Source organism: Podarcis raffonei, chromosome 11, assembly GCF_027172205.1.
Source record: "Podarcis raffonei isolate rPodRaf1 chromosome 11, rPodRaf1.pri, whole genome shotgun sequence".
Taxonomy (NCBI): domain Eukaryota; kingdom Metazoa; phylum Chordata; class Lepidosauria; order Squamata; family Lacertidae; genus Podarcis; species Podarcis raffonei.
The window spans coordinates 63886820-63911341 of record NC_070612.1 but is presented as its reverse complement, the minus strand read 5'-3'; the positions used below and the strand labels follow the sequence as shown (position 1 = coordinate 63911341).

The 24522-nt window shown below is 43.0% G+C and overlaps 1 protein-coding gene across 1 annotated transcript in view; it reads right to left on the bottom strand.

Moving 5' to 3' along the window:
- ALDH1A1 (aldehyde dehydrogenase 1 family member A1) overlaps window positions 1-24522 on the bottom strand; it is a 203120-nt gene that overhangs the window by 30065 nt on the left and 148533 nt on the right. The window lies entirely within an intron of this gene.

Here is a 24522-nt window from a genome sequence, read left to right as displayed (position 1 = left end):
TTACATCTGCACTAGATCCCATAAATCACATACGGAAAAACGTATTCACCAGCACATGCTGCAATAGCTGCCCAAGAAGGAAGTTGCTTACAACTAAATCTGTTTTCTCCTCCTCCAAATTTCATCATATTTAAGAATTTTGTTTTGATTTCTGAAACCATGAGTAATGGTCCAATATGAATGCTGTTGATTGTCAGCTCAGCACTCAGATCCAGCCCTACCGTCTGACAGAATGAGGCAACCAGAATGAGGCAGATGCCGGGGGCAGAACAGCAGTGGCATTCTGGAGGACAGAGTTTTATGTGCCATGCAGTGCGCCCTGTCTCTGCTGCTCTCAGACGCACTGCCCTGTCGCCAGGGTTGAAACAGCATTTGCTTTAGGGCTGTGAAGGCAGTTCACCCCCCCACAGCAGACTGAGCTGATGGGCTAAAAAGTATCATCATCATCATCATCATCTAGATTTATATGGATAAGTACTCGAAGTTAGGCCCCAGCCAGATGGGCAATTGAGATGTCGCAATTATGACTTCACAGCATGCGCAGAACAGAAGGCGAGAAGAGGGAGGGTGCCAAATAAATATTCAGGGCACCGAAATTTGTCCTCACTTAGGGCACCATATCACCCAAGTCCGCTCCTGGTTGAAATTACGGTAAGTCTCCAGAGCCAGTCCAGTCAGTTTCTGTACATGGGATGGCGGAGGAGAGTCCCATGTTGCCACTTTGGGCAGCGGCAAAATGTTTTGGCTTTGCCATGTCAGGCCTTTGGGGAGAGGCAGCTGTGAAGGTTGCAGTTGGGAGGAAAGGGTCTGCCCGCCTCTTCCAAGCTGTGACCCCCACCCCGCCACTACATTTACGCTTTAAAAAAGCCTTCTGCTGGTTCCCAATTATTATGTCCAAGGGAAGGGGTTGTGATTTTCCTGGAGATGGAAACTTGAAAGAGAAGATTGACTCTTGCCTCCCCAAAAGCATTCTCCAGCAAGATCAGTGCTAGGGCTGCCATATTTTGAAGAGCAAAAAAGAGGATACATTTGCCGACTTCTACTTTTAACTATGGGTCGCTATGACGACTCTCATTATACATGCCGATGGAAGAGGACATGTGGCAATCCTATCAGTGTCCCCACAATTAGGGCTGGAAAAACATGAAAACACTTTTTGGTGAGAGTAGTGAGTGCGATGTTGCCATGTGCATGCATGGTTGCAGGGCTTGCATGGATACGGTGTGGGCCTGACTATGGTGTGTGCCTGATGTCCACAACAGTTTTCCTAGTTTGCAAATGCTCCAAGAGACTGAAGAAGATTTGCAACCCCTGAGGTGCAGTATGACAGTTGAATTGATTTAAGGTGTGTGGAACAGAAAATACCATACATCAGTGTGACCACACATCATTTGCTTGGCTAGCATCAATTAATGAGGTTGTCGGGATTCAAGCAAGCAGAGCCTCCAGCTCAGCTCTTAGGAATTTGGCCACCCTCCAGGTGCCCGGCTTGAATCCTTGACCTCCCCTGCCAGCGTCTGCCGGCAAGATCAAAGGAGGTCTCTTCGGCGATCCTTTTCAAACGTGAAAAGAACACACCACCACTCCCCCTCCCATCTCCAGGGGGGGGGAATGAGACAGACAGAAATATATTTACATGTCTTTATTCCTGTCTTTCACCAGTACAGAGAAAACATGTCTGCACACTCTGCTTCCCACTGCAGAGAGAGAATAAACTCCACCCATGTACTTCCAGTACAGGGTCATGTGCTGCTCTGAGGTAACATCCGGCTCTCAGAGCACTTTACAGACTGTGCCTGGTTCCCACGGTACAATCCAATAACATCAGTTTCCTGTTTACCATTCCAGCCACCTGGTGCTTGCTTCTGCATTGCTCCTTTTTCGTAACATCCTCCCCCAAAAGAATCAATGCGTGTTGCAGCAAGCAAAGCATGATCCAGAGAGGAAAACAAACAGTTGTTATACACATAACACTCCCCTGTTGTTTCAGTTCCACCCTTGGAGCTCCCCGCCACTGGTTTCTCCAGTGTACCTCTCTGGTTGTCTGGTTTCCAAGGAATGAGTGCATCTGCATTACCTTGGCTAGCAACTCTCTGTTGTGTCTTTGTCTCTGACTTAGACACAGCTCCAACCTGTCCTCGGTTGTTTACAACAGCAACACATGCAACAGCTAAGTTAGCAAACTCTTTTGAGTACCTCTTGGGTGGTTGACCCTTTGTAACTCTCTCAGACCTACGTATGAGGTGCTGATCCTCTCTGCTCACTGGTCCAGTCTCAGGACTCTTTGGAGAACTAGTTCCAATGGTAAACAGTGGTTCATCCTTCAGTTGTGAAGGCCTATCCATTGTTTGAGACTTCCTCTCAATGACTGTGACAACTGAGCTCTCCGAGCTATCAGTGTCATCACTTTCTGTACAGCTGAAATCAGTGAAACCATCATCATCTGAATCATCTGAATCGTCCTCAGTGGGAAATGTGTGTACTATCACTCTCTCCTGTTCAGGAGCACTCTCTAGAAATTTTGTGAGAATCACCTGACCAGATTCAGACAAAATTACTCTGTAGAGACCCTTTTCATACCCCACAAAAATGCCTCTGGCATTCTTTACTCCACCTGGAGCTTCTGTCCTCACATGAGACCCAAAAACCTTGAAATGGGCAACAGAAGGTTTTCTGTGGAACAGTTTCTCAAAAGGAGAACTTCCCAACTCTTTTGAAACCTTTCTCACTTTCGTATAACAGTACGACATTAGAGACTCGGCCCAGTACTCATGTGGCAGATGTGAACTAAGCAATTGCGCTTCCATCCCCTTTTGCAATTCTCTGTTCACCCGTACACAGACACCCCTGTTCCACGCTTCCGCTGAAACAGAAACCTTGTGTCTTATTCCCTTCTTTTGCAGGAACCTCTGGAAATCCTGTAAAAGAAAAATCTGCTTCTCATCTGTGAATAGACAATCAATGTTAGCATCATGCATACTCTTAACTTTGTCACAAAACTCCTGAAACCTCTCCAAGGCTTCCTTTGGCTTTCTCAAAACATAAACCCAGACATAGTTAGAGAAATGATCCACACACACAAGATAATATCTTGCATTGCCTCTAGATGGTTCTAGAGGACCAATCACATCAGCATACACCCGCTGAAATGCTCTGTTGACTCCGGTCTTCTTCTTGCTCACACCTGCAAGAGAAACTAGGTTAGACACAGATGAATTACATTCCATGTAATCACTTTGTGCAAAAGTCAACAAATAAAGTCCATCCTTCTCCCTGGCTGAAAGAAATAACTCTCCATCTTTGTAGATCTTGCAGCTCTCAGCATCGTAGGACAGTTTCAGTCCTTTCTTTGCAATCTGCGAAACACTCAGCAGATTGAACTTCAATTCAGGAACCAAGTAAACATTGTTTATTGTCAAGTCCAGACTCTTAAGATAGACAGTCCCCACGCCGGCCGCTTCTAGCTCCTGACCATTGGCCTGTGTCACAGTGAAGCTTTGCTTCTTAAACGATGAAAAGAGTTCTTTGTGTGGGGACATATGAACCGTGCTGCCCGTGTCAATTATAAACGCGTTCCCAACATCTGGCGTGGTTCCTTTCGCCATCAAAGCCTTTGCAGGTTCCACCATAGGCTTGGTACGACCTTTGCCTGACGCCTCAGGCTTTGCTGAGCGGCCCTTCGCTCCTTTAGGCTGACGTGGCTTCTTGCAGCTCCGCTGAAGATGCCCAGCCTGTCCACAACTGTAACACTGGACAACATTCAAAGCTACAGCATCCCTTCCAGTAGCCTCATCGGTGGGGGAATTAGAACTCCGTTCCTCCCTCCCCCTGTGCTTTACTTCCAGTGCAGCATGCCGGCTGTGTTCTTCTAGAACCACGGCACTCAGGGGCACTCCCCCCTTCTTGGCATCCATGCTGAATCCAAGGGTCAGCTTTACACTCAATCTCAAGCCAGCTTTCACTTTCCAAGCCAGTAAACCTCCAAAAGTCTTTGTTTACTGCTTCACTGGCAGACTTGCCTTTCGGCTGTTTTTTTCAAAACCCTTGCACAGCTGCGCAGATACACTTTCGATTTCCCAGGCTCTTTTTAGGCCACTCAGTAACTGGCAGACGTTGCCTAGCAACCTGCTCAGGACGGAACTCCTTATCTAAACCACAGGAATTCCTGGTATGCAAGCTTGCTCTTTCAGAGCTGTTTTTCTTACGCAGCTTGTGAACCAGAAAATAAATCTTTCTGCGTTCATTCTCTCTTGCCCAAAATGCAGCATACCTTTTCCGTTGCCTTGAAACACACTCCTCTCGGTGTCCAGCTGTCTGTTTCAGCTTCTGGCTGCAGGCAGACGCTTTTCTTTATCTCCTTAGGTGCAGAGGATGGCAACGATTCATCGACCTCTCACCTCTCATGCAGATTCTCATAGATCAGATATCCATCGGTCTGCTACCAGTTGTCGGGATTCAAGCAAGCAGAGCCTCCAGCTCAGCTCTTAGGAATTTGGCCACCCTCCAGGTGCCCGGCTTGAATCCTTGACCTCCCCTGCCAGCGTCTGCCGGCAAGATCAAAGGAGGTCTCTTCGGCGATCCTTTTCAAACGTGAAAAGAACACACCACCACTCCCCCTCCCATCTCCGGGGGGGGGAATGAGACAGACAGAAATATATTTACATGTCTTTATTCCTGTCTTTCACCAGTACAGAGAAAACATGTCTGCACACTCTGCTTCCCACTGCAGAGAGAGAATAAACTCCACCCATGTACTTCCAGTACAGGGTCATGTGCTGCTCTGAGGTAACATCCGGCTCTCAGAGCACTTTACAGACTGTGCCTGGTTCCCACGGTACAATCCAATAACATCAGTTTCCTGTTTACCATTCCAGCCACCTGGTGCTTGCTTCTGCATTGCTCCTTTTTCGTAACAGAGTTAATGCCTAGCTTGCTGTGAAAAGCTAATCATCTCTGATTTGGACATGTTTTATAAAACATGTGATTGTTTTTATTTCAAGATCTCTTCCTTTTTTAAAACGTATTTTTTATTAAAGATTTCTTGGTTTACAAAAGTATGTGCAATGTCTATTTTTTCAAGTTACATTTTCTACATATCAGTTTCATTTGTTGAGACATTAGTGTTACATTAGGAAGAAAAAGGGGAAAGAGGGTGGAGTGGGTTTGGTCAGTGGAGGTGGGGTCAGGTGGCAATGTTTCTATTTTACTTAATATATGTGGGTTTTTGTGCCCGCGTTGCTTGTGCAGGTTCTCTGCTGTTCACTTGTCTTCCTTTAGTGGTAGAGGTTGGGGTTGGCCTAGGTTGTGGTTGTTCATTTGTGGTTGGCTGTAGTGGTCTTTGTTTTCATGTGTGAGTGGGGGTGGGTGGGTGGGTGTTTTTGAATCAGGTTAGCCATATTGATTTGTATGCTGTTGGTGGATTATTGTCGTCGTCTTGTTGGGCTGTGTATGTGATAAAGGGGAGCCATACCGGGGTGAAGGCATCTTCTTATGTTTGTTCCTGTGTCAGTTTCAGTTTATTGGTTAATTTTTCTAATAAGGCCGTTTCCTATACAATTTGGTACCATTGGTCCATGCTTACTCCTGACAGGTCTCTCCATTGTCTGGCTATGATGTTTCTGGCTGCTGAGGTGTGTTATGAGCTCTTTATGATGTGAGTGGGCATTATTATCTTGGAAGATGTTTAGTAGGGCGAGTTCTGGGGGTGACTTCTAATACTTGCTTAGTTATTTTGCATATTTCTTGTATGATTGTTGTCCAGAAGAGTTGGGTTTTGGGGCATTCCCACCACATGTGGAGGTATGTGCCTGTGGAGGTGCATCCTCTTCAGCATTTTGGTGAGGTCCTTGGGCATATTAGCGCTAGTTTCCTTGGTATTAGGTATCATCTGTAAGTGAGTTCTTTGACCTTTCGTTGATATGGATTTAAAGAGAGGTTTAGACCACATTCTGGTCCACTGAGTGGGGTCAATCTCATAGCCTATGTCATCCTCCCATTGTTTTTTCATTAAGTCTAGGGGGTTTGTGGGATTTTGGAGTAGTATTTTGTATATTACGGATACCATCCCTTTGCCGTATTCCTTTGTTGTTAGGAGGAGGTTTTTGAAGGTTGTCAGGGGCCTAGTTGCTGCTGATTTTACTACTAGATTGTTTAAGGTGGCATATAATTGGTGGTGTGTTAGCCAGGGCATTTGGTTGTCTTTTGGTTTGTCTTGTATTTCTTGTGTTGATAAGGGTTTTGATCTAGTTCTAGTTGTGTACATCTAGTTGATGGCAACATGGTTTGGCCTCACCTGGGGATGTGTCTCTGCATCAAGAGACTCATACAGCCAGTTCAATGAGATCCAGAGGAGTATCCAAAGGTCCTATACATTGATTTCCCTTCCTGGATCAGGACAAAAGTACAGCACATATGGTTGGAACCATTGTAGAAAGGACTGAGAAGCTCCCATTGAAGGAAGAATGGGAATGTTATCTTTATCCTTTTCTTCTTCCCTGCACAATCCCCAGTGCCATCTCCCATGCTGTTCTGGAGAGTTCTTCTTCAACCTTCTGAATCAGCTTTTCAGGGAGCAGTAGAAGGAAGGACCAACGGGAGAAAACCCCTTCCCCCTTCCTGCAAATGAACTCTGCTCATGGGAAGCTTGGATCAAACTCACAGTATTCAGACTGTTTAATTTCAGCTGCCCACTGGCTAATAGCCCTGGAGTTATCTGTGCAATTTGTCATCAAGGCTAATTTGCTAATATGTACTGCACTGAGAGAGAAGCTTCATGCAAATGATGAGAGCATTTAGGACTTTCAGATACAGAACATTTTGTTCAGAGAGTTATTCTCTCTTACCATAGGCTGGGGGGGGGGGAGATTAAATGTGTTTATTCACTGTGAGATGAAGAGAGGGCCTGTACGTTGGGTTGGAGGTGTGAAAAGCTAGATCTGCTTGTACTCCACAAAAACTTTAGCCATAATAAATTTGCTAGTCTTTAATGTGCCACAATACCCCTTATTCCTTCCTTCATTCCTTCACTATTTTTTTAAAATAGCCACCCTATAACACAAATTCTCCAGGTGGCTCTACAAACCAGCACATTAATACACCTACCATGTTCGAAGTTGTTGTATGCTTCTTCTTTAGTTGATCCAAAATAAATAACCATGATGCTTTTGTCATCAAAATGCATCCAAAAAGACACTACCAAATTGGACCAAGAATGAAAGGCTGTGCTTTTGATGAGCTCTGCTGCAGCACTGGCAGCAAGTACAGTGGTACCTTGGTTCTCAAACTTAATCCGTTCCCGAAGTCCATTCCAAAACCAAAGTGTTCCAAAACCAAGGCGTTCTTTCCCACAGAAAGTAATGCAAAATGGATTAATCCGTTCCAGACTTTTAAAAACAACCCCTAAAACAGCAGTTTAACATGAATTTTACTATCTAACAAGACCATTGATCCATAAAATAAAAGCAATAAACAATGTACTGCAGTCACACAATCAATCAATCAATCAATCAATCGCTAAACTGGGTTCCACACAGTTACAAAAGCAAAAACAAAAAGAGCCACAAAAACGCAAAATAAATAGCAAAAACAGACAGACCTCAGCGTGACACTCAAAATGGAAGTGTGGCACTCAAATTGGACGCGTAACACTCAAAACAGAGCACATTTGACTTCCGAAAAAAGTTCGCAAACTGGAACACTTACTTTCGGGTTTGCAGTGTTTGGGTTCCAAGTTGCTTGAGTACCAAGGCATTTGAGAACCAAGGTACCACTGTATACTCCATGAAAGCTTGGCTGGTCAGATGGCATAGATTCCCCTAACAATATGGTCTCGGGTTCTCTTTGCCCTCCAAACTTGGCCTGTTTTTCTTTTTCACAGCATTGCTACTCAAGCCTGACAGATTGGCAGGACTTGATTGAAAACAGCAAGGCGTCTCTGAGCTGCTCCATATATGGTTTGTATGAGCTGGTGCCGTATAATTGTGAAGAGTGTGAGGGATTCCTTGGTTCAAGTTCTGCCTCTGGCATGGTCTCAATAGGTGGATTTATCCCATTTTATTTCTTTAAAAATGTCTCCCTTGCTTTTCTGCCACCTAGGGGACCTCAAAGCAGCTAACAACATTGAAAAGTAATCCAGACAACATCAGGCAGGATGATTAAATATGATTAAATATTATAATAAATAGAATCTGCAGATTGTTATTATTTCCCAAAGGCCTTTAGCAGACACTGCAAGATCTCTCAGGCTGCCCAGGGAGGGCAATGCAGAATATCAACATCTGAATGTGCTCTGATGGTTTAACAGCCAACACCTCTTTCCATGGAACTCTGGGAATTGTAGTTCTGTGAGGGGAAAAGGGGTCTCCAAGCAATTCTCAACACTCTTAACAAACTACAGTTCCCAGAATTCTTTGAGGGCAGCCATGACTGTTTAAAGAGGTACAATACTGCTTTTAGTGGATAGTGCAGAAGAGGCCTTGGAGGTAGCTAAATAGGGGTATAGTCACAGGGTTGCCACTTGTCCTGTATAATACAGGATTGTCTCGTGTTTCAATGTAAAATGCTATGTCCTGTAATGATCCACTTTTGTCCTGTATTTCATCTTTCTTTCTCTCTCTCTCTTGTTAGGTATCCTCTCCAAATGCATGTGTTTGAAAGCGTGTGTGAACGGTCATATATTTAAGCTCTGGGTAGACAAGCACAGACAGATTTACACATTCATATGTTGGTGTGTGCATGTGTCAAATTGCACAGGGGCTATCCTGTTGGGCTGCAATAGATTGTAATAAATTGCTTCAGCACCAGATGAGAAAAGAAGTCCACCATGTTAAGTTGTGGGTGAACATATCAGACGACACAGCGATTCTTCAAGCAGCTCTTGTTTATTCACAGGCCAGAACAGAACTGAACTGAAGGCTTCAGCCAGCCTGCTTATATAGAGCTCCACCACAATGCAACTGTAACACTTTCTATAACTATCCAATCACTGAACGTCACTTTCAGTCCCTTATTTGCATATGTGGACATGAGTGAAAACTATCTACAGTATCCCCCTGCTGGCCCAGGGTGAGAACTTCAGTACATAACACACCAACTGCTCCGCCTCACCTTGTATTTTGCCAGAACAAAGATGGCAACGCTAGGTACAGACTAACTGGTGGGAAACTACAATACCCATTGTCTGGGAAACAGATACATGGATCAGCCCTTTTTCTATAAATTGTAGGCATGCTTCTTTGCTTCCATTTTTTATCCTCACATAAAAAAAAAACCCACCTTAAGCTTGGCAAAGTGGGTAACATGTAGTGGTAGTGTTACAAAAGTTGGGTGCCTCCCCCTGTCTCTGCTGAGTGGCTGCAAGAGTCCGTGGGGTTCCTAGCACTCACCCAGGGTCTGTTTTCTTTTGGAGAATTGAGACACAGTGGAGTCTGTTGTAGCTTTTAAGAAATATGGTTTATTCACCTATTTACACCTTCATTGTGCATGGAGGGAGTCCAGATCTTACAGCATAGTCATCTCAAGCAAGACTTGTTCCCCATAGCAGTGCAGCCCTGGAGCCCAAGGAATCTCTCCCAGTCAGCCTTCAGCCTTCCTGCCCAAGATGGATCCCAGACTTTGTTCTCCCCCTACTTCTTACCAGCACACCTTGCTCTAAAGGCTCTCTTTTCCTGTCTGCCCATGCCCAGGCTCTCAGGTGGGCCATCAGCACCTTTTGTCATGTTAGTGCCTCTATTCCAGCCTGGAAAGAAATCTTAGCCTGTACTTTTACACTGGCCTCATATTTTCCCTTCAATACTCCAAATAATCAAAATTTATTAATTTATAGGGTTTGGGGTGGGGGCTTCCAAATCTGTAACAGAATAATAATAATATTATTAATTATGGTAACAATTTCTGGAGTTTCCCTTCGGAAGACACCATTCACACATGAAAAGTAAAGGAAGAAAGGAGATGTCAAATTCTGTGGGCTGCAGGGATTTCAAAAAAGGGACACCAGCTATGTCCTCTGCAGTAGTGCTGTTCTGTGATAAAAGGCCATTTGAAAAATAGGAAGGCTTTTTTAGAAATCTGCAACGGGGGATTCCATTAAAGAGGCTGAAGACTAATCTGTCATCATCTGCCTGAACTGTTCTCCTTTTCCAAGTGATACTGCTTCCAGGCTGGATTGCCAGCAATCTGCTGACTCACCCAGAAACCTTCCACAGTTCGGGAATCACTTCTTTGCATGACTGAATTGCTTGCAGTCTGTGTCACACTTTCTACCTTGGCAAGCCATTGTTGTGGTTTTTGCATTCTTAGGGTTGGGCCTGTTGACTCTGACAATCTCCACTCCCCCAAGCGGTAGTAGGTTTCAGGAAGGGAGTCACAGTATGTCAACGGTCTATTTTGGGTGCTTGGGCGCCATTTCATTTTTTCTTAAATCGATCTGGCATCAGGATGGGCAGGGGGAAACAGCAGCTCTGTGGATGACATCAAATTATTTAGGATAAGGCAAGGATCTTGACAAACTGGGTGAAAGGGATGCACAATGGCAAACGAGATTTTAGGGAAATATAAAATGATGCAATCCGGGGTAGGGAAAAATATTAGGTTCACATCTACACAGATGGCACCTGAACTGATGGTGACTAACCAGGAAAGAGATTTTGGGGTCCCAGAGGCTAGCTCAGTAAAACCATCATCTCAGCCTATGGCTCAGCAATGAATAAAGCAAATTCTGCGCTAGGGATTATTTGGAAATGGATTGAAAATAAATCTGTGATACCTCAGGATTTGGAACACTGTGTTCAGCTCTGATCATCCCATTTCCAAAAAGAAAGAAATTACAGAGCTGAAAAAGTGGGCAGAAAGTGTCGACCAAAAATGATGGGATGATTCAAGGCTAAAACATTAAGATATTTTTAGCTTAGAAAAAGAGATAACTATGGGGAGGGGACATGACAGGTTTGCAGAATTATGGATGGCATGGAGTAAGCAGACAGGGAAAAACGTTTTCCGTCTCATAATTTTAGAACTTAAGGCCACTTAATGATTTTGATTGACAGGAGATTCAGGGCAGGCAAAAGAAAGGTGTCAGCCTCCACCTTAGGAGGTGCATCCGGACCTGCATTTGCATTCAGTGCCCAAACCACGAAGAGGACAGTCATAACAGCCAAGTCCATCCTGAAGACTCCCGTTGTGACTATGTTATTATGTAGGAATGTTGAACTATGTCTGTAGTGTACAGAGCCAATTGTCTCTTTTGTGTAATTGATTTATGTTTAATGTATATTGCATAACTATGTGCGATAGATGGGCTTGGCTCATTACCACAACCCCAATGTTTTATATGGGCCTGGAGGGTCCTCTTCCATTTCATGCCTTTACATAGCTCAGGCTATGGGGTAGGTCAACTGGGGACCACATTTCTTTGTCTCACCTGGGGCACGACATTTTGTGCCAACCTTCCCTATTTTTTATTGTTTGATACATTTTTACCAAGGAGAAGCTTCAGGATCCATGAAAGCTTTCTTGTATATGCATATATATATATATATATATATATATATATATATATATATAATATATATATATACCTGCCATTCATACACCTCAAATACCTTACACATATCTCTCTATATAATTTGGCATGATATACATAATAATAGCCATAACCTAGCAATTTCATTATTACTGTTGTTGAAAGGAGGGAAAAAAAATAAAGAATAAGAAAATGAAGACAAAAAACAGAACACAAATAAGAAGAGACAGAGAAAAATCCCCTATTACATTAGTGTTACACAATGAAAACAAAAAACCAATTATCCAACTTAACCAGTTTGGAAAACATAAGAAAAATAAAAACAGAAAAAATAATCCAAATGGAAAAAGAGAAAGAAAAACCATGACTTCCGGAGTGGACTAAGCTCACAGTTTCCTCCTCCTCCTTTCCTATCAGCTTGACTCTGACTTGTTAATATTTTTATTCAAAAAGTGGTGGTGACTTTTGCTGCTTCACTAGTCAATAAACATTCTCTTGTTGTTGATTTTCACTGCTGACTGTTTACACTCCAATCTATTGGCGGAACGTGCAGACTGGAAAAACAATATCTTCAACAGTGTATCCTCTTATTAGTTAAGGGAGTCACCCAAAGCTTCAGTTCCAAGGTGTTCACCAATTTTAGTGAGGAATGCCTCTGCAAAATCTGGCTGGTCAAATTTGTGAGTTTGACCTGAAAGGTGAATACAAAACTTTGCCGAAAACTGAATGCAGTATTTCACATTATTTGCCCTAGCAAGGGCCTTTTGCTTTAACAAATTTAGAGTGCGCTTGAATCACATCCTTGGAAGAGTCCGGAAAGAATTATTCTTCAGTTCCCAATTCACCGAGGCTTCCATTGATTTTTGGCAGAATTTGCGTAAGAGCTCATCTCTATCTTGAACACGCACAAACTTATATTTGAGGGAGCCCCCGTCCTTCGCCTTTTCACTGGGATTTTAAAAACGTGTTCTGTGTCAAATTGACACTGAGCAGGCAGAGAGCACCTCTTTGAATACCTGTTGCAAGTAATCTGTCAGCTCTATTTGGCTTGGCGGGTTTTCACGGCTGATAATTTTCAGGTTCTTTTGTCTTTGCTGAGAGGTTCTTTTGTCTTTGCTGAGATAATTTTCAGGTTCTTTTGTCTTTGCATTAAGGCGATGATTAAGAGTGCTGTGAGAGACCTGTGAAAATGTCTCAGATGAGTCCAATCTGCCTTCACAGTTCGCCAATTGCACCCGAAAATGCATTAAAGTCTTGTTAGAGTTTCAGCTGGTATTGTATATGGTTTAGGGTTTGAAGCTGGGCCAGGATATTTTGTAAAATAGCTGTATTTGGGTCTGCCTGTTTATGCTTGATAGCCTCTGAGTCAGCTTTTTTTGCAGCAGCCCAAAATATGATGATGCATTTAGAGTCGGAATCAGCTCAACATTATTCAACCAGGCTGACATTACTCTTATTCCAAAGCCTGGTAGGGACCTAACGCAATGTGCCAACTACCCCCCAGTTTATTTGATGAACATTGATACAAAAATCTTAACAGTGATATTGGCAAATAGACAGCAAGGAGTAATACCAACAAAAAATAATATTTAGAATATACTGGATTCCATCATGTTTGTTTAAAAAAGGGCTAAGGTACCTGTCTAACTGTTGGAGATGCAATAGGGATAATGCTTCTCTAAAACATGTTTTTTCATTGTCCTATATTGAAAGATTTTTGAGAGAACTGAAACTATCAACAGAACTGTATGGGACAACCTTACATTTACAGAGCAAAATATCCTTTTGTTTTTTAAAGAATTTTTTAATTTGGTTTTCAAAAATAAGGAAAGGAAAAAAAGGAAAAACTAAAAAGAATTAAGAATAAAGTTACATCAAAGTGTCATACACATTCACATATTGGTATTGCTCTGAATCTCCTGACTTCCCCCATCCATCCATGGGTCCTTTTCTATTTTCATCTGCACAACAATACTTCTCTAAAGTTTTCATCATCCTAAATTATCTGTAGTTTCTATTATGTTACAATATCCTTTTGAATTATATACCCAGCACATGGAACCTTACAAAAGGACTCTCCGTGCCACAGCAAAAAGATTAATACTGATGGATTGGAAAAATAAAAATGTGGCTCCCTTCTACAACTGGATTGAAGACATACAAACTCACGATAAAAGAACAACTAGCATATAAACACAGACTTGTCATGGACAAATTCAACGGTATTTGGAACCCATTCTTACAAATACTGTAATAGGTTAAGATCTGGTGAAGTACCATAACAACTTTGTAAAGTATGCAGTTTTTTGCCCCCCCCCTTTATTTTTCCTTCTACACGGGTGCTGTTTCTCTTTTTCTTTTTCTCTCTTTTATGATGTTTCATCATGCTTACTGCACACATAAGTCGGTGCTTTCAATGAAGATGTCGGGGGGGGGAGAAACCTGAGCTATCCGTTTTCTGGCGTGCGACAGTCTTGCAGTGAACTTGGGCTGGCAGATTGGGCTGGAAAGCACCATCTTTAGAGAAAGGCCTGCAGGGGGCAAAGCGGGGGGGGGGGGGGCTTTGGAGCTGAAAGACACAATCAGTTAGAAAAGGGAGGGAGTAGAAACAGCCAAGGCTTAGTTCTGGAATTAAAGGAGGAATCCTTACCTTTCTTCTTGGCAAGCTGTAAACAATATGAAACTTCTGAGTTAAGAATTTTATTCATTTCTATTATTATGACTTTTCATATAATTATTCCTGTTATATAATATAATGATAATTTTTTTTATAATACCCCACTCACCTGGCTGGGCGGCCCCAGCCACCCTGGGCAGCTTCCAACTCATATAAAACATAATAAAAAAATCAAACAATAGTAGCAATCCAATCCATTATAAAAAGTCACAGTAACTTTATAATAAACTTATATCAAACAAAGCAACATTCAACAATCCATCAGGATCTAATACTAAACAGTAAAATTAAATACCAGGGACGCGGGTGGCGCTGTGGGTTAAAGCCTCAGCGCCTAGGACTTGCCGATCGAAAGGTTGGCGGTTCGAATCCCCGCGGCGGAGTGCGCTCCCGTCGTTCGGTTCCAGCGCCTGCCAACCTAGCAGTTCGAAAGCACCTTCTGGTGCAAGTAGATAAATAGGGACCGCTTACCAGCGGGAAGGTAAACGGCGTTCCGTGTGCTGCACTGGCTTGCCAGATGCAGCTTGTCACGCTGGCCACGTGACCCGGAAGTGTCTGCGGACAGCGCTGGCCCCCGGCCTCTTGAGTGAGATGGGCGCACAACCCTAGAGTCTGGCAAGACTGGCCCGAACGGTCAGGGGTACCTTTACCTTTACCTTTAAAATTAAATACCAGCATATAATAATTACACAGTATACACTTATCAACCATAATAAATAATTACCAGTCTATTAATAAAAGCAATTCACAATGCATAAAATACCACAAAATATAAAAGGATCAAACTGAGAAACAAGGACACACAACTTATAAAACTATATACTCAGCTTAATTTCCTTCACTTAGTTTGGCTGAGGGAGAAAGAAGGGAAGAAAGAAGGTTTCCCCCCCTAGACATATTGTGTATTTGAACACAATAGACAAGTTATTAAACATCAAGTCCAAATATCCTGTATTAAAGGGTTTATTCCTGTAAGGATTTCATGAAAACAATTGAAAATCCATGCAAAGAGACACAGCTTTTATAATACAAGTAAACAAAAACATAATTAGAGGCATCAAAAGTATTAATTACTGAGTTGGCCATTCCCAGTGACAATCTTTAAAGTGGAAAACTCTTCTGATAAGTGTTTTGAGTACAGTATAAGTGTTAGACTGGCTACCAGCTTCATTATTTGCTGAGGTCTGTGAAAGAGAGAGAATGCAGGTCTCTGGTTTAACATTCCATTGAAAATCTCAATCAACGCTGGATAAATATATACAGAAGGGTATTCAAAAAAGAGAAATAAGTTAACCTTAAATATTTGGATGCTGTAGCAAGTTTGCAGCAGGATTATTATGAAGTTCCTAGTTGTACATCAGTTAATTACCCACATCCATAGATCAGCTGTTACTCATATTTCTCTCTGGAATTAAAACCCCCCCCCCAGAAAGAGGGAAAAGACCTTTTCCCTCTGGCAACCTAAATTTCCCATCACATTCACACATAAAAGGGGTACCTGCCCACCCTCAAATGGTTCCCAATTTCACTTTAAATATAGCTCCCTGTGTCAAGTGGGGCTTTACCAAAGCAATTAAGCAGAAAACCCCCTTTCATATCAGAAAACTAGTTCCTTTCCATGGACAGTTCATGATGCAGCAAAATCTATTACACCATTTTAAGTTTTGCGTTCCCTGATTAAATTGCCATTTGAAGAAAGCTATGATTATGCTTAAAATTCTACAAATTCTACAAGGCAGGCTTAAGCTGCATGTGGACCGAGAACTCCCAGAAGTGCAAGCTGGATTTCGAAGGGGCAGAGGAACCAGAGACCAAATTGCAAACATGCGCTGGATTATGGAGAAAGCTAGAGAGTTCCAGAAAGACATCTACTTCTGCTTCATTGACTATGCAAAAGCCTTTGACTGTGTCAACCACAGCAAACTATGGCAAGTTCTTAAATAAATGGGAGTGCCTGATCACCTCATCTGTCTCCTGAGAAATCTCTATGTGGACAAGAAGCTACAGTTAGAACTGGATATGGAACAACTGACTGGTTCAAAATTGGGAAAGGAGTACGGCAAGGCTGTATATTGTCTCCCTGCTTATTTAACTTATATGCAGAATTCATCATGCGAAAGGCTGGGCTGGATGAATCCCAAGCCGGAATTAAGATCGCTGGAACAAATATCAACAACCTCAGATATGCAGATGACACAACCTTGATGGCAGAAAGTGAGGAGGAATTAAAGAACCTTTTAATGAGGGTGAAAGAGGAGAGCGCAAAATATGGTCTGAAGCTCAACATCAAAAAAACGAAGCTCATGGCCACTGGGCCCATCACCTCCTGGCAAATAGAAGGGGAAGAAATGGAGGCAGTGAGAGATTTTACTTTCTTGGGCTCCTTGATCATTGCAGATGGTGACAGCTGTCACGAAATTAAGAGACGTCTGCTCCTTGGGAGAAAGGTGATGGCAAACCTGGACAGCATCTTAAAAAGCAGAGACATCACCTTGCCAACGAAGGTCCGTATAGTTAAAGCCATGATTTTCCCAGTAGTGATGTATGGAAGCGAGAGCTGGACCATAAAGAAGGCTGATCGCCGAAGAATGGATGCTTTTGAATTCTGGTGCTGGAGGAGACTCTTGAGAGTCCCATGGACTGCAAGAAGATCCAACATCTCCATTCTGAAGGAAATCAGCCCTGAGTGCTCACTGGAAGGACAGATCATGAAGCTGAGGCTCCAATACTTTGGCCACCTCATGAGAAGAGAAGACTCCCTGGAAAAGACCCTGATGTTGGGAAAGATGGAGGGCACAAGAAGAAGGGGACGACAGAGGACGAGAAGGTTGGACAGTGTTCGCGAAGCTACAAACATGAGTCTGACCAAACTGCGGGAGGCAGTGGAAGACAGGAGTGCCTGGCGTGCTCTGATCCATGGGGTCACGAAGAGTCGGACACGACTAAACGACTAAACAACAACAACATGATTGGCTTATCTTGCCAGAGACTCAAAGAGAGGGAAAGGGTAGGTTTAAGAGATCTATTTCCCCAAGGGCAGAAACCCTTGTTCAACCAATTTTAAAACAATTTCCCCCCAGTTTTAATGCACTAGGACATGAGCGTTCCTGCTTCTTGCTTCCTTAAGGAAGCAGGCTTATAAATCTTGACATAGATCAGAATTTCAACATCCAGATAAGAAACCAGCAACCCCACTTTTCACCAAAAGCCAGCAATACAAGTTTGGTCAAATTAAATTCCTAATGGATCTCAGCGCTAATGGATCATGTTTTTCTGCATTAAACAGACATATCTTTTATTCTCTTTTAGCAGCCTAACTTACGGGAGGAAACACTTTTTCGTTGTTACTATTGTGAAGCAGGGAGTGAGAAACCCCGCAGAATTGCCACAAGTCCCCCAGAGATGTGCCAGTGGATCCTGATCCACCCAGTGAGCTACTGGTATGTGTTGTTGGGGGAGTGTGCAGTTGTAGCTTTCCCAAAGTTCTCCACCCCTTCCTCTCCTGCAGTGGTATTGTTCCCCAGCATGGCTTGAACCCTTGGTGCCAGAGAACCCTCTTACTTTACCAGTCAAGGCCATCCATCAGGGTGTAATGGTACTGCCTGCTCTTCCTTCCTTTGCAGTGGTGTCACAATGATCAGGCTGGGGATGTGGGCACCAGGCTGGGGAAAGCTGCTGTACTCCCCTGAAATCTAAAATGGCAACACTGGAGACAAAGACTGAAACGGCTTTGTGTATTGAAGGCAGCTTCTCTTAGGGAAATGCCATTTGTTGCTGGCTACTTTATGATTACACATTTTAATTGTTGTTTTTCTTACTGCAGGGAACTATAAAGTTAAGGTCTGAATCATGCTTTGGGGAGAAATAATCAAGTTGTGGGTAAAACCTCAGTTGCCTAGGACTTGCCGATCGTATGGTCGGCGGTTCGAATCCCCGCGGCGGGGTGAGCTCCCGTCGTTCGGTCCCAGCTCCTGCCCACCTAGCAGTTCGAAAGCACCCTTAAGTGCAAGTAGATAAATAGGTACCGCTTTCTAGCGGGAAGGTAAACGGCGTTTCTGTGTGCTGCGCTGGTGCTGGCTCGCAAGAGCAGCTTCGTCACGCTGGCCACGTGACCCGGAAGTGTCTCCAGACAGCGCTGGCTCCCGGCCTCTTAAGTGAGATGAGCGCACAACCCTAGAGTTGGACATGACTGGCCCGTACGGGCAGGGGTACCTTTACCTTTTTAACTTAGGCCCATTAATTTCAATGTCTGAGTAAGACTAGCATTGTGTGTTTTCTTGTAATATGCAAAATGCACCTTATAAGATTAGTAGAGTGCATGTAACTGATAATTCTACAGTAGTATGAGTCAATAAGGTTTGTCAAACAGGTCTCCAATTTATTAAAAGAGAGTCTAGAAAACATTTTGACTCCCCACTTCTTCTACATGAAGTTCATTTATTAATTTCATGAGCTTTCATAAGGGCTAAATTCCTTACCCTGTGGGCTGGGTTCAAGCCTATTTCACAGTCACAGCTACCAAGCAAGGAAGCCTGGCAATTATATAAATCCATTAAGTGGGCTACAGCTCTCTGTTCAAACAGTCTCAACACCTTCTCAAATGATATAGTTTCCAAGATTCTTAGCAAAAATCTATCAGAAAGCAGCTTTTAAAATTAATTTTAGTTTGTAGCATATATGTGGTCATCAGTCCACAAAATTGCTGATATGACATAAAAAGGAGGGCGTTTGCCACATGCCAACTGTCTCTCCAGGAAGCTGTGGGGAGAACCTTGGGCCACTTAGTGCCAGCCACACTTCCCAGAATGCAATCGAAGCAAGAAGATTTTTACCCCTCACCCTCTTTTGCAGAAATCTCCCCCTCCCTTATTATTTTTTGGGAGGGTTTCATTTTACTCCCATTTTACTCCCAATGAATGGTCCAACAAAATTCACTGTTTTGGGCACTGTGTTTAAATAAAAGGCAGGAGTGAGCGATAGCTGGATGCCCCGTAATCCACATGAGAAGCTCTTACACCCTCTTTCCTGTGGCATGAGAAGGATGGACGGCTACATAAGGGGAGTCTTATCTTCTTTTTGACAGAAAAGATGCATAAGTAGGGATATGAGAAATGATACAATTTTGAAGTGATGTTTCTCTCTCTCCTAGTTGCTTTTGAATTCTCGTAACCACTCTTGGTCTGATGAAGCAAGGCTCTTCTTGTGGGCACATGGTGTGGAGGCATGGGAAAGCAAGACCACCTGAGCAGATACAGCCAGAGGGCAGGGTTTGTGAGAAATCTTCACACAGCTGAGGATTTCTTGTTTGCAAATGTTTGTAAAGTTCAACACTGTTCCGCACAGAGAGGTTTATATATTCATTTATCTTTATTTGTTTCCTTAAAACTTTTTTTAATGGCACTCTTCATTAAAATTTCCGTGGAGGTGTACAACACATAAATACCAATACAACAAAAGCAATCCATTAAAATCCAATAAATACAGAAAGAATTGTAGTAGTGTGAGAGCCATGGATCAAATGAACCCAAATAATGTGTGTGGGGTCAGAATCCTGAAAATTCAATTTCTTGGTGTGCCCTTACAATCAAAAGCATCCACTGTGATGAGAACCCAGGTCACCCAAGGTTCAACTTGCCTTGCTGCCTGTAATCAGGCCCCTTAACTATTGACATTCTTCTAACCGGCACTGCAAGGGAACCCATAAACAGACCCAGCCGCAGCCACAGCCTGTGTACGGAGGAAATGTAATGGAGATGATGCTTGCAATGAGTCATCTACTCGACATATAAGCCTTATTATAGCAACAAGATTTGTCTGGTAACTGTCACCATCCTATCAACCTCCCACCATACTGCCAAATGCTCTAAGCAATGGGTGCCCTGGCAGCTTGTTGCTAATATTAGCCTGGGTTTCTTCTGCTTTATTTGCTGCTTTGCCTCGTTACACATTTGTGTTATGCCTTCATCCTAATCCCAACACAAACCACCACCATACATTACCCAAGAACATCATTCGATATATTGGGCTCTGAATTTTATGTACAAGCATGCTCCTAGGTAGCCTGTGTCTGAAGATATTTTCCTTGAAAAACTGTCCACTTTACACTTAGCACCCAGTGGGACATATTTACTTCAGATCAACATTGGGACTAGTTCTTCAGGGCTTGGAACTATGTATATCCAACTATTTCAGTCACCAAGGGTTTTCAACGGCTGTTGCTATAGCTGTGGCTCAATTCAGACACAGGTTCTGTAGGTAGAGTGTCTGCTTTGCATGCAGAAGGTCCAGGTTCAGTTCACACCAGCTCTGGGGATAGCTGGGAATGTCCCCTGTCTGAACCCCTAGAAAGATGTTCCCATTCTGTGTGGATAATACTGATTGGATGGACCAATAGTTTTACTCAGTTCCAAGCATCCCCACCACCTCGGCTTGAGATGTTGATGAAGGAAATGACTGAGTTTCCCAGAGCCAGTGTGACGTAGTGGTTAAGAGCGGTGGACTCGTAATCTGGGGAACCGGGTTTGATTCCCTGCTCCTCCACATGCAGCTGCTGGGTGACCTTGGGCCAGTCACACTTCTCTGAAGTCTCTCAGCCCCACTCACCTCACAGGGTGTTTGTTGTGGGGGAGGAAGGGAAAGGAGAATGTCAGCCGCTTTGAGACTCCTTTGGGTAGTGATAAAGCGGGGTATCAAATCCAAACTCTTCTCTTCTTCCTGTGTGACTGGAACTTCAAGCTGCTACCTAGGCAATGTAGAACTGGGTAACAGGGAAGGGGTTTTTTTTTAAGTAGATGTTCTTCTGCCTCAGTAATGTATAAATTGGTTAAAGGTTGTGTACTGCAGTATTTTAAATAGTATTTGTACTTTGAAACATGCAGCTCATAATGGTATTGCAGTTACCACCTCATGATCAAGCCTGGTGTGAGTAAGGCCTAAGCTAGGGTAGGAAATAAGTGGACCTCTAGAAGTTCTTAGATTTTGGTTCCCATCAGCTCCAGCTGGCAAAGCCTGATCAGCGGTGGTGGGCTTTGTAGTCCAGAAGCGTCATTTTGAGTGTTTTGGAGGATGACCAGGCTGCCCCTGTGAGCTGAAAGCCTGAGTGCTCAGGGTACCCACTGCCTCCTTGTGAGCTCTGTGCAAGAGAGGAGCAGAGTTTGAAATTTATGGAAGAGAGAAGAAGATGTGGCAAGCAGCATGTGCTTGAATTCCAGGTGTGAGGTTCAGACAAGGATAGCCAAACATTTGAATTATGGAATGAAAGGAACAAGGAAAAAAATTCATGCAGAAATGACACACAGGAACTTGAGAAGCATTTTAATCATTTTGACTTGCATATGCTCAATCAAATAAGGATAAAACATGCACCACAGGCATACATGGTTTTTCAATAGATTTGGAATGATATATATTTTTTAGCCCTAAGGACTAGGAGAGTGGAAAGAGGAAGAATGTAGAGATTGGACACTAATGGGCAGGATGGTGTACCGACCAGGAAATAGGAAACATGGCGTAGGCTCAAGTGGTTGTGCCGCCTCCCACAAGCAATGGAAATGTCTTAAACTCCTCTCTGACTTCTCAATCCTCATCACACGCTGCCCACATCTTTTCAAGCTAAGTAGGAGAAATGTGCTTTTAACTTTGAGATTGCAAGATTCCAAATTCTCTATTCATATAGCTGTTCTTTGGGCAGGCTTGTCAAATCACAAAAACAATAACAGTTCTACAAATGGAATAGGGAGGTGGATGCGTCATGCAATGAAAGGCACAGATAAATGGTCTTGCAATTAGCTTGGTTCACATTTCTCATGGCAAAGTGATTCATGGGAGACTTGCTGTTATTTATCATCGGTGTGTGGGGGGGGGCGGGGAATGCATCTGCCTCCATATCATTTCCCCCTCTTGACTAGGGCATGTCAGCTTTTGTAAGTGCTGACTCAAGAAGCATCACCTACGGAATCAGCTTCAGCACAAGTTCCCCCTTCTCCAAATAATGATGATGAGCTCTGCTTCGCTTGCAACATTTCATGATGAGGTAAGAGCCTAAGGTGTTATGGATTCGAGCCAAAGCATTAGCAGTTTAAATTATAAAGTGCCTTGATTTGGAGATTGTTTTGAAAATGAACAACGTCCCGTCTGCTTCTCCAGGCAATGTTGTTATTTAAGAATAAAGAGGTCATAAATAGACGCAATGGATCAAAGGGCCAAGTGTACATCTTGACCATGCCATGATGCTGTAGGATTGAGGGGTTGGAAAAGAGCTTCTGAGGATTGGGGGCATTCTGCCAGCCCTCCTTCTGCAGCATCATTGCTCAATATGAGTTTTTAAATATTACATGCTCTATTTTTTAGGGTGTGTGTGTGTGAGAGAGAGTGAAATCACAATATACTAAAAACTTAAATAAATGCAGTTCCTAGCTAGAATAACCATTCACGCCATCTTGAAATTCTGCCAGCAGTTCCTATATTACATGACTAATAAATATATTTTCTGGCTGATATCTCAACATTCCATCTGCAGCACTAGCAGATTCTTTCATTATCACTCCACATCATGGACTCAAGAGGGTTTTAACATCACATACATTTGCAAAGATCTCTCACGAATTTGGTTACATGTCAGTATATGCCCTGCATAACCCACCACAAAGAAAGTTGGTATGGCACAATAATTGATAATGGTTATATAGTGCTTTTGTGCAATAATTTTTAATGGACATTTTGTGGTATGAAAAGTGACAGAAAACTACAGTTGCAGGATTACAACCACTTGATGGCCATATCATATAACCTCCAGGACGATTGTGCAATGTATGCTTCGTCTGGAAGTGATGTCAGTTTGTGTTGAGTTGAGTTTCCTACACTCCTTTGAGTTAGTTTGTAACTTGCATATATCACAAATCTCATATGTTTTCTGACTGGAAAAAAGCAAGCCCAGAATGGCAAGCTAAGATCAGAAATATATCTGCCTGTCTTATGAATGTTCATAGATAGTACATCTTGCTGTGTGTGTGTCTGAATACTAAGCAAGAACAACAGCAACAACAAATGCCAAGTCCCATATTATAACAATACACAGTATTTTGGGGTTGAGGGAAAGCGATTCTCCAATGCTTTCTTATTTGGGAATGTCTGATACTCCATTGTATGAAAGAAAGAAAGAAAGAAAGAAAGAAAGAAAGAAAGAATTTTTTCAGCTAAAACTTTGGCTGCAAGCTTCTAAGATGGTGGTGATGATCATCATAGGCCCCTTCCCACAAAGTTGAGGGGAATTCCCATTCAAATGGTGAGTGTGTGCTATGTCATGTGGTAGATTATGTGGGGAGGGACTTACCACCCCCTCCCATATTTTGTTCAAGCTGGCACCCCTGGTGATGATGAAGTGCTTGGCCTGTCTTGTTCCTCAAAGTCAGAGGAGGAGGGTAATTGATCTGGAAACCAAGTCTTAGGAGAAACATTTGAAAGAACTGGGCATGCTTAGCCTGGAGAAAAGTAGGGAAATACTTGATGCCTTCAGATAGCTGGAGGGCTTCCACACAGAGATGGAGCAGACTTGTTTGAGGTTACTTCAGAGGACTAGACTTGAACCAATGGGTGGAAATTGCAAGGAAGTCAAATTCAGTGACACAAGATACTCAGCCGTGCAACAATCCATTGGAAGGTTGTTGTGGGCTCTCCTTCACTGGAGGCATTTCAGCAGAGCTTGAGCAGAGATGCTGTAGTTGCAAGAGTCCTGTACTGTATTGAGCAGGGGATAGATTACATGGCCTCCAATATCCCTTTCAACTCTAAAAAGCAATGATTTGAAGACCTGGAAAAGCCTGGAAAAAGCTCACCTGCTGCTTTCAAGATTGTGGTAATTCCTGGCCTTGGAGGATACTACCCTCTGTGTTGAAAGTCATTTTAGCTCCTTTTCTCTTCAGTGAAATATGACTTGCTAGGATGCTTCCAGATGCTTATTGAGCATTAGTCCTGATTTGTTTGTAGGAAGGTTAAGTGATGTTACGTCAAAGCAAGCATTATCCCATACTTTCCACTGCATTTCGCCATCACCTTCCTTAACAAAAGTTTGCACAATGGCTCTTGAAATCAAGGAGGTTTTATTTCTGCATTTGGCTACAGTTGGAGGCCATTTTAAATCAAGGTGGTGAACTTTTCAAAACTGCACTGATTTTTTGTTTCTGTTTCTTAGAATTACCAAGGAACTCTGGGCACTTTGCACTAGTGAACTATAATTCTGCAACCTGAGTTTTCAGCTGGGCTTCAGTCATGTACTTTTTAGAAGTTGACTTGAATATGACCTAGAGTGGAAGCCATTGAACAGGTTTGT